Genomic DNA, 11580 nt, shown 5'->3' with positions numbered 1-11580 from the left:
TATCTTAATCAAAGAGCTCTTTTCAGTTTTCAATAGATGTAGGATTGAAATGGATCGATTAGAATTTATTACCCTGTCCACACTTCAATTTTGAACTTCTGGCATCCAGGACAGTGACAGAATACATTTCTGTTGTTTGAAGCCACCCAGTTTGTGATAATTTGTTACAATAGGAGTGGGAAACTAATGCAGTGTCTGTAACTTAATATAACAAATATGATCTACCCGTATCTGAAACCTTTTTCAGCAAATGACAACCTTACTCATCCAGCTGCTAAAATCAAAATCTGAGTCTTCCCTGATTTCTTTTTTCCTCGCCTCCCACCTCTGACACCTTGTCCATGACATACCTGTGGCCTTCATCTTCATAACAGATGGACCTTTTCCACCTCCATTTTTCTCCCGCCGCATTGTTACTACCCTGGCCAGAACCAGCATCATCTCTGATTTGAACTCTCTAACACCTTCCGCCCTGGTTTTTCTCCTTGTGTCCTTGCCTCATCACACCTGGAATAAAATCCAGACTTCTTTCTCGGGCTCACAAAGCTGCACCTGATCTGATGGGCGCCTAGCCATGTGGATTCACCGCGCCTCACTTTTACTCACTGTGCTTTTCCCCAGATGGGAATTCTTTGTGTTTCACAAACTGACCTCCTCTTGCTTCCTGCAGGCCTTTGCACTAGTTGCTTCCCCTGCTGGGAATGTGCTTCCCCCTGCTCTTTGCTCTTGACGCAACAAGTCTCCTCTTGCAGAGTAAATCTCCACTTCAGAATTACTTCCTCTAAGAGGCCTTTTTTTTTTCTTCCTGCTCACCTCATTTAACTAGCTTCTGGAATTTATAATCTGTTATGTTAGCCTATTAAAACTGTTTGCATTACACTTACCATTATCTAACTTTTTTTTCTTTATTTGTCTATCTGCCCTTACTAGAATTTAAGCTCTAGGAGAATAGGGAACTTGCTTGACCGGGTGACCATTGCTTTGCTAATGCTAGAGCAGTCCTTGCCGTATAACAGGAATTCGGTAAATATTTGTTAAAGGAGTAATGCCCATTTCCCCTGCCCCTTGTAAATGATATTGACACAGGTTTTCAAGCAGAGAGTCTTAAAAGCTTGGGCAAATCTGTAAGAGGGGTGAACAATCATCCAACATGCTCTTTTTCTTTCTCTGTAAGAGTTCTTGATGTACTTTAGCCCCCTACTGGCTTTGTGGCACTGTCCCTGCTGGTGACACATGCTGAACCCCTAATTGGGATAATTACATGTCAAGGAAAGAAATACATATTTATTTCTCAAAAAATGTATGGGAGCTCTAAGTTAGTATTGGGGGCTCCTTGTGTAAAATAAATGAGTAAATATGATGTTCCATGACACCTGTGACCCATTAAGACCCTAATTTAATCACTTACATAGTGAAAATAATTTTACAATTTACCTATAACTTTAGAAATTTTTATTGCCACTGGAAAACAATGAAAAATAAATCAGTAAATTTCTGAATAAAGACTGCCTTTGAAAGAAGCACTTATAATTGTCTTCGCTCTTTTTAAAATGTTCATTTCAATGCAATATCTATTTTAACTCATGCTTTCAGAAGTTAAAATTTATACACTGATGTAAAAATGCTTGATAAACACATGTAATATCTCAGTAAAAGTAATATCCTGACACAAAATGCCTGTTTTTACATGGTTTAGCTCATAGAAACATTTTTGAATGCTTGAGAAAAAAATCAAAGAATTATTTTGAGACACCTGAACGTTATGTGAAATTCAAGTTTCAGCTCCCATAAAACACAGCCACGTCCCTTCATGACGTCCTGCCTGTGGCTGCTTTCTCATCATGGTGGCAGCAGTGAGCAGCTGTGACAAAGGCCACTCAGCCTGCACAGCCTAGCTATTTATCGTCTGGGCCTCTACAGAAAAAGCTGCTGACCTCTACCCTATAAAAATATTTGAACAATATTTTTATCACCTGGTTCATTTTAATCATCTAATGAGACAGCAATGCAATGTGCTCTAACCCCCAGTTAGTACTTCCTTGTATATAGACACGATTGCCGTTCAGTATAAGACACGAACTGCAATAGCACATATTCCTAGGACCTGTTAGTAAAAATGTTCTTTCCTAGACTACATGGGAGCAGGAAGTGGTCTTCGTTAAGGCATTTATTTATACTCAGGTATACCGCTCAGTCAAGCGTGTTTAGAAGTCCTTGGTGCCAGGCGCTAAGAAGAACGAGGAAGTTCCTGATCAAGTGGGAAGGTCTTGCTTTCATTCCCGACTCAACTCAATGAGACACGTCTTAGTTCTACCAGAGGGGAGGCAACAGAACTGCAGACAGATCAGGCAGTTTGTCCGAGACACCCTAAAACACTGTAAATTCCCGTGCTCTCTTTGGAGTGAGGTTTATACAGTAGTGAAAGATACAGACAACACTTTTACAACTAGCAGAGTACTGAACAAACGCAGGGACAAAACCTAAAGACGATGCAGACGGAGCAGGGGAAATCTCTCAGGGATGTCCATGCCAGAATGAATTCTCTGCCTGTATTGTTTCTTTCCACATCTGAGTCTAAGAGATTCCTGGATGTGTTCCAGGTTTAACATGGTTGGGGGTCGAGCCCCGGGGCATTGGGGTGGGAAGGCATCAGAATGGTGCCTCTCCTCCGGCGGATACATTTCAGTGAATCACAGACACCGTACCAACTTCCAAATTTAAAAACAATCTCAAAATAGACTTGGTGAAGCCCTATAAAGTGCACTAATATAAGGAAGAACAGCTTGGGTGCTGAGAGAAGCTCTGAAGTCTGACCTTTCTCCGTACTGTGATGACCCCTTCTGTTCCAGGTGGAGGGTAACTTCAGATAAAGATGCATGCTGCTGGTGCACGGGGCCCACAGTGGCCTTACAAATGAGCACGCCGCCCAAGCGGAGAGCAGCCAGGTTTATATGGGTCCTGACAGCCATTTCTGCAGCTCCAGCTGGAGAGGCAATTCAAAAGATAAAGGTCTAGATGGCAGACTTTGCCAGTGTTGGGAGGAAATGACTCCTTCCTCTGGTCTCAGCTGTACTCGTGTATATGAAATGATATATTTATACAACACATTTGTTTCCTTTCTCCGAACAATTTGAGAGTGAGCTGCAGTCTTGCAGCATCCATGCCACTTCCTCTTCTGCCTATGTCTTCTGAGGGATGAACATTCTTTGACATAATCAAACATTGTTGTCACACTGACAACATCTGACAACATAACACGACGGTCTAACACACTGCGTATATCCAAAATTTCTCAATTGTCACAATAATGTCTTTTATAGGACTAAAAGGTCTTTTTTTTCCTTCAAAATTTAAAAATCCAGGGTCTAGTCAAGATCGAGTTTTGCATTTACTTGTCATGCTTTTTTAGAACCTTTTTAGGATAGTTCCCGGCCCTTTGGGGGTACATTTGAAGAGTCCAGGTTAGTTGTTTTTGCAGCTCATCCTTTAATTGGAATTTATCTGTTTTCTTATGATTTAGGTTAAACCTTTTTTTTTTTTTTTTTTTTTTTTTTTTTGCAGCAATACAATGAGGCGATGTTGTGCCTTTCTCAGTATATGTAATTAAGGGACATGTTCAGGTGTGTCCAACCTCATGCACCCAGGATGCCTATGAATACGGCCCAACACAAAATTGTAAATTTACTTAAAACACTATGAGATTATTTTGTGATAACATGTCACAATGTATTTAATGTGCGGCCCAAGACAACTCTTCTTCTTCCAGTGTGGTGCAGAGATGCCGAAAGGTTGGACGCCCCTGTGTGAGTTAGGTCATTATATCCTATAATTGGTGAGGTTAAGTTTGATCATTTATTTAAGGTAGGGCTCATCAAGTTTCCCCACTCTCAAACATGCTTTTTCCTCTTTGAAATTAATAAATAATCTGTAGAGTTATACTTTCAGACTATGTGAATATTCTCTTCTCCAACAACCCTTCACCTATGTTTTGGTATCTATGGTTGATTGTTACCACAATCAGTTATTACTACGGTGGTTTGCCAATGGTGATATTCTAACTTCATTGACCCTTCTACACTGATTAATTAGACTTCTTCTATAAGAAGAGCTTTCCTTTTTCCGCTCCACTTAAAATCATATTTATTTGTAATTATAACATACATTCATACGCATAAACAAATATATATAAGATATATTTTTATCTGTACAGACTGAAGGGTTTTAAAAAGTTCATTGAGTTATTTTGGTTTCTGCCATCTTCATTATGATACTCACATTAGAATCAGTTTAATTTAGATCCACACTGACTTAGTCTTCTGCTGAAATCTGTGTAATTGTGAATCTAACCTGGACTAGAGTTCTCCCGAGAAATGTAAGATTAAGGCTCTCAAGAGCTGGAAGAGATCTTAAGTGTTACCTTGTCATGGACAGTAGGAGTCATCTATACAATGTCTTGTATCTATTTCTGAGAATTGTCCATACTGCATCTTGGCTTTCTTTAGAATGCCTGTATTCCCCATCATGTCCTTATGCATCTGATTCATCACACATCTCCTGCCACCTGGTGGCAGGTCACTGAGCCAACAAGAAGAGACCAGGCCAACACAGCCCTTAGATATTTGGAGACTAAAGCAGGACCCATGCTAAATTAAACCTCATGAAGTTCTTCGAGGTAGACCCGATTACCCTCATTTTAAACCAGAGAGTTAAATATTCTGTCAATGACATGCAACTTGTAAGTGGTGGAGCCAAATCCAAACCAAACTTGACTAATTTTGAAGCCTGTGTTAGTGTGATCATCTCTGCGTGTGTGTTCAAGCCTGTGTGTGTGTCTGTGTGTACGAGAGAGAGAGAGAGAGAGAGAGAGAGAGGACTATTTACAATTTAATGAAATTAGCACTTAAGTTGCCTCTAGTGGAAGATGATAAAACTGAAGTTAGAGTAAATAGGATTTACTTGCATAAAGTCACGCAGACAGTAAGTGGTATAATTACAATTTGACTTAATTCAATATTTTTATAATATTCTTTTATTTCTCATATTGGCTTGAGAACCATGGGTCATTTTTAAAAGATATTGACCTGGGAAACACGTGCATACTTAACTTACAGTTTACTTGGAATCAATATTATATAACTTCCCATATAATATAATGATTATACTTCCATTTCCTCCTTTTATCCTTTGAACTGTATTTGTCATACATTTTATTTATACATATGTTATAAACCCTATGATATATTGCCAGTAGTTTTGTTTAAATAGCAAATTCTATTTTTAAATGATCTAAAAATAAGAGCAAAATCTTACATCTTTATTCATGTAGGCACCTTTCCTAGGAGTCTGCATTCCATCTCATATCATTTGTGTTCTGCCTCAGGGATTTCCTTTAGCATTTTTTCATAGTGCATGTCTTCTGGCAATAAATTCTTTCAGCTTTTGCATGTCTCCAAGAAAACCCATTATTTTGCCTTTAGTTTTTGCAAAATATATGTGTGTTTTTTTTGGTATAGAATTTTAGGTCAACAACTTGTTCTGTTTTGTTTTGTTTTACCCTTTCGGCATTTTAAAGATGTTGCTCCCTTGTCTTCTTGCTTGCTTTGCTTTGTCTGAGAAATTTGCGGGCATCCTTATTTATTTGTTTTAGTGTAACGTATTCTCCTTCTTCCCACTCCCATGCTCTTTCCCCGGGCTTCTCTGAAGATGTCCTCTTTATTACTGGCTTTGACCAATCTGATTATGGTGTGTTTTGGCAGTTCAAGTCATATATCTTGTTCTTGGGGTTTGTTGAGCTTCTTGGATCTGTGAGTTTATGGTGTTCATCAGTTCAAAAAATTTTTGGCTGTTTTTTCTTCAATCACTTTTTGGGTTACCCTCCCCCCTCTGTTTCAAGGATTTTAATTACGTAAATATTAGGCCACGTGAAGTTGGCCCACTACTCACTGAGGCTCTGTTCATTTTTGTTAATTCTTTCCTCTTTTTGTGTTTCATTTTTGATCATTTTTATTGTTATTTCTTTGAGTTCACTATTCTTTTCCTCTGAAATATTGAATCTCTATTTTTCCCATTCATTGTAGTTGTCATCACAGCCACGGCAGTTTCCACATCTTATAGTTTGATTTCCCCAGATTTCTGGCTTCAGAGAAGCCCCCTTTAAAAAATATTTCCTGTCTATTTAATATACCTTTAAAGATTTTATTTATTTATTTTTAGAGGGAGGGGGAGGGAGGGGAAAAGAGAGGGAGAGAAATATCAATGTGTGGTTGCCCTTGAGCATCCCCCACTGGGGACCTGGCCCACAACCCAGGCATCCCCTGACTGGGGATGGAACCTGTGACCCTTTGATTCTCAGGCCAGGGCTCAATCCACTGAGCCACACCAGCCAGGGCTCTATTTATTATTTTGAACACATAGAATACAGTTATAATAATTATTTTAGTGCCCTTGTCTGTAATTATGATGTTGGTCTTAATTTGGGCCCGTTTCAACTGACTGATTTTCCTCCTTTTTATGTGTTGTCTAGTCTGACTTCTTTGTATTCCTGGTAAATGTGGATTGGATGCCAGACATTATGAGTTTATCTTCTTGGGTGCTGAATGCTTTTATATTCTATAAATATTTTTGTCGTTGTTTCTGTGATGCAGTCAAGTTTCTTGGAAATCATTTGGAACTTTTGGATCTTGCTTTTATAATTTGGTAGATGTGACCAGAGCATCATTTAGCCTAGGGTTAATTATTCCTCATGTCTAATGCAATGCCCTTCTGAATACTCTACCCAATGCCCTATGAAAAATGTAGCTTCCCAATCAGGTTGTGCTAATGAGCACTGGTTGTTGTCTTGTGTGACTGCTGGCTGCTGTTTAAGTCCTTGGCCTCTGGTATTTTTCTCCAATGAAAGTACAGAATACGTGAGGGATCTCTCAGGACATTTCCATGCTTCTCTTTGTGTAACTGTCTCCTTTCCAGGACTCTGTCCTTCCAACACCATTCACCTTGTTTCCCCTGAACTTTAAGCTTCACATTCTCAACTTAGAAAGTCTGATGGGCTCTTCCTGGTTCCTCCTTCCCTGCTAGGGGTCCAGAAATTCTCAAACCAGGAAGCTGAGGCAGTCACGAGGCTCACCTTATTTATTTCCTATCTCCCAGGGATCATTTTCTTTTGCTGACTGATGTCCAGTGTCTTGAAAACCACTCTTGCATATACTTTGTGGGTTTTTTTCCTTTTTTAAAATTTTAGATTATTTGTTTCTGTTGGCTGGAAGCAAGTAGTCCCTTCTAGCGCTTTAAAGATCTGTCTCATTGTCTCTTGGCTGCTAGTGCTTTTGATGAGAAGTCAGAGTCATCCCTGTTATTGTTCCCCTGGGTATGACAATTTCCTCCTTTGGCTGCTATTAAAATATTTCTTTATTTTTGGTGTTTATCTGCTTTACTATCATGTGCCCAGTTATGTTCTTCTTTGCATTTGTAATGTTTTTGGTTTGCTCATCTTCTTTGACCTGTGGGTTGATGTTTTATACCAAACTTGGGGAAATCTTAACCATTAATTCTTCAAGTATTCTTGTACCCTGACTCTCTCCTATTCCTGTGAGACTAATTGTATGTCTGTTAAATATGAGGTCTATCCAGAAAAAGTCCAGCTATTGTTACTATAAGAACAGTTTGTGTGACAATGATGGAACCTGGCAGCCAAGGAGAGTGGACTGAAATGTGCATGTGTGAACAATGACCACTTTGTTGTACTAGTCAGTGGGGTGGTAGATGCCGTGGAGTGAGCATGTGTACTGTGTGGCATTCAAAATGACTGAGTAGAGCAACGAAACTGCATCAAATTTTACATTAAGCTTGAACATTCCTCTGCGGAAACTATTTGGTTGATTCAGAAGTCCGTAGCTATGGGCAACTGGTGATTGGCAGTTTCATCATGACAATACACTCGTTCACAAATCATATGTCGTGCAAAGTGTTTTTGTGAAACATCAATCACCCAGGTGGCTCAGGCTCCTACAGCCCAAATTTGGTGCTCTGCAACATCTAGCATTTTCCAAAACTGAAATTACATTTGAAAGGGAAGAGATTTCAGACCATCAGTGAGATTCAGGGCAGTACGATGGGGCAGTTGATGGTGATTGGGAGAACTGTGTGAGGTTCCAAGGTGCCTACTCTGAAGGGGACTGAGGTGTCATTGTCCTATGTACACTGTTTCTTGTATCTTGTATCTTCTAATTTTCGTATTACATGGCTGGGTACCTTCTGGACAGACCTCGTATCTTCCTACTGTCCCACAGGACACTGAGGTGCTATTCATTTTTAAAAGCCACTTTTATCTTTGTTCTTTAGTTTGGGTAATTTCTGTTGACTTATTTTAAGCTCACTAATTCTTTTGTTTCCATTGTTCAATTTTTTCTTAAGCCCATCCAGTGAGCTTTTTATTTTATCTATTTTATTTTTTAGTTCTCGAATTTGTATTTGGTTCTTTTTCTGTAGTTTTCATGTCTCAACTGATGTTCTCTGTATGTTGACTTATTCTATCCATAATTTCCTTTAAATCATCAAACATATTTATAATAGTTTTTAAGAGTATTTCTCTGATAATTTCGACACCTGCATAATCCCAGGGGACTACTTTTATCAACTCTTTTTCCTTTTGACTTTAAGTCACACTTTTTAACCTATTTGTATGTGTAGCTATTTCTAAAAATGTATGCTGGATATTATGGATAAGACATGATTTACGGATTTCAATATTTTCTTTAAAGAATGATGAGGTTTTCTGGCTGACAGTTCATACAGAGTGATCACATAGATCTTGTAGAGTGGTGGCTTTCAGCCAGGCAGAGTTTTGCTTCCACATGCAGGAGATATTTGCAGTGTATGGTGATATTTTTGGTCGCCACAGTTGGGGATGGTGGTGGCAGACAGCGTGTAGAGGACAGGGATGCTGCTAAACATATCCCAATTCACAAGAAAAGCACTGCACAACGATTTCAATACTGCTGAAGTTGACAAACCCTGTTGCAGATGTTTTAGATATTGTTAGAAAGGGTCTATTTCCGTTGCCCCCTTCCTGGCACTAGAGCACATCCCTTATTTTAGGCCATAGTCCTTGCTTCCAATGTGTAGCCCTTGTGGGGCCTTAATGAAATGCCCAAAGTACAAATTGAAGTCTTTTTATTCCACTCTGACTGGCTAGAACTGCAAAGTCTCCCAGCACTTTGCACCTTCCGATACCTTCATTCAGAAATCACTCCTCAGCAGCCAGTCTCTGGCTGTCCTCACTGAGTCTCACCTGCACAGGTGCAGTCCAATGCTTGGCCAAGGTCCTGAGGGGTGCTTCTATGCTGAGCTCTGGGGGCTCTGCCTTTTATGTTTCCCCCATCTCAAGTCGTGTTCCCTGTAGATTGTAGCCTCTCAAGCAACCCTAAAGTCCAAACTCTGCCTCCTGTGTCTAATGATACTGCCAGTTACTGTACCTCACTTCTGAAAGTGCCCTAGATAGCAACGTGGGGTCACTTACCTCACACAGTTCCCTCTGTCAGAGGTCACAGCTGTGTTCAGTTTCTCATCCAGTGCTTGACAACAATCGCCTCACACATTTTGTACTATTTTATAGCTTGAAATAAGAGTGTCACTTCCAAACCAGTCATTCCAGCATGGCCAAATGCAGATTATCTCAGTACTGGACCTTAGATTCAACTCTAAGTCTTAGGTTTCTCCAGCATTCTTTAAGAGAAACAAGATATTCTTTTAATCTAAAGTAATTCTTTGATGATATAGGAAGATTAAAATGCAGTTTTCCTTTCTAGAAAATACTAGAGAGGAACATTTTTCCTAGATCTACCTTATTATCCCATTCTCCAAGGTCATTTTAATGCCTAATGTAACCATACAAAGGATGCCTTCTCTCTACCAATGATAATAGCTGTTTTCTATCACATCCTTTCTATTGCCAGGCACTGTCCAAATAGATTTACATTCATTTTATTTTACTTAATGCTCTTAGCTGCCCGATTTTTCCTGTTTTACTTACAAGGAAACTGAGGCTCCAAGAGATTAAGCAACTTGCTAAAGTTTTTACTAATGAAGTGACAGAGCTGAAACAAAGATCTAAGTCTCTGACTTTAAAACCCCAAGTGTGTATCAGTCAGGGCAGACTAATTGCTGCAACAAAAAAGCCCCAAATCTCAGTGGCTGAACACAGTAACAGTTTATGAAAATGTTCTTCTCATTTGGATCACGTTCCAGCATGGGTTGGTAGAAATTCCTGCCTGACAGTCTTTCCCTCTAGTGGCGCCATTTCCCCCTGGGGCCTTGGACTTCCCTTCTCCTCCACTTCACCAAAAGGCAAAAAAAAAAAAAAAAAAAAAGAGTGTGGAGAATCGAGCTGGAAGCTTCTCAGGGTGCTAAGGGAAGAATATCACTTGTGACCACACTCAGTTGGGCAGAAATGAGTTGCAGCATGCCTCCTAACTACTGTTAGGAGTGGGAAATACAGTCTGGCTATGTACTCAGGAGAAAAGAGAATGGGTTTTGATAAACAGTAAGCTAGTCCCAACTGCAACATATTCAGCCAAATTCTCCCCTAAGTTTCTCACTGGAAAATATTTACATGTTTTCTAGATGCAGTTTTCCTAGGCTGGGGACCTGGTTTAGTGCCACAGATAATACTCTAGCTGGTGAAAATTAACACAAATCATGTCCTGAGAAGATTTGCATCTTAGGTTCATGTATCATCCTCCTCTGAAATTTTAAGTAATACATTTGTGTTCCTAATTTTTGACATTTTCATCTGTGGTGGTATTGACATTATTTTCATTAAGACACTATACCTGTTCTTCCTCATTTCTTCCTGTTGTGTGGGGGACCTGGGCCACCGTGGATGCAATGTCTGTTTTCTTGGCCTTTATCTTGTCCCTGCATTAGGCTTTCAGAATAGTGTTTTCCAGTGAAGCTTCTGAGTCTGTAAACACAGATGAGTACCAGGAACTTTCTAACTACCCTGAGGACACTATCAGTGCTAAATTAATAGTGACAATATAATCACAGTCACTTCTTGGCTTTTTGGCTAAGATCAGGTGTCATCTTTTCTTATCAGTTTAATATCTGGTACACCCTCTATCTGAGAATGATACATTAAGTGGATTTTCAGAGCAAGGAGATGAAATAGATGCTTGTTCTGTATACTCCATGCAGCAAGCTGGGATTGCCATGCTTCCAGGAAAGGTACGCCCCCTTGGGGAGCAAAATAATCCCAAGTTTGAGGAAGACACTTCCATAAAAGGCTGCTTAGGTTCCTCTGGGAAATTGTGGTGACACCTGGCAGACCAACAGGTAACTTAGAAAGAGGCAAATCTGCAAAGCACTTTAGTCAGGTTGCTTTGTTCAGCCTACCTGAGCCATTCTTTCGATCTGAGTGTGTCTCCACCATCTGTTTGGTTGGAGTGTTTGTACAAGTTTTCCAAGCTTCATTCCAATCACATCTGCCCTCATTCAGAACCTCCTTTGTCTTCCTTAGGATCTTTTAAAATTTTTCCTGTCTTTAATATCTTCCTTCCTAGCTCCTCCTACAGAGACTGCCATTAT

At 39.7% G+C, this 11580-nt stretch overlaps 1 non-coding gene across 1 annotated transcript; it reads left to right on the top strand.

Annotated features, from left to right (window-relative positions):
* The first annotated feature begins 11042 nt into the window (after nucleotides 1–11042).
* On the top strand, nucleotides 11043–11231 carry LOC114508291. Its single transcript, XR_003685532.1, has one exon. It is a non-coding gene; the product is annotated as a U2 spliceosomal RNA (small nuclear RNA).
* Nucleotides 11232–11580: the final 349 nt, after the last annotated feature.

This window comes from Phyllostomus discolor, chromosome 10 (genome assembly GCF_004126475.2).
Source record: "Phyllostomus discolor isolate MPI-MPIP mPhyDis1 chromosome 10, mPhyDis1.pri.v3, whole genome shotgun sequence".
Lineage (NCBI taxonomy): Eukaryota > Metazoa > Chordata > Mammalia > Chiroptera > Phyllostomidae > Phyllostomus > Phyllostomus discolor.
The sequence above is the reverse complement of the archived record's forward strand: the minus strand, read 5'-3'. Positions and strand labels throughout refer to the sequence as shown.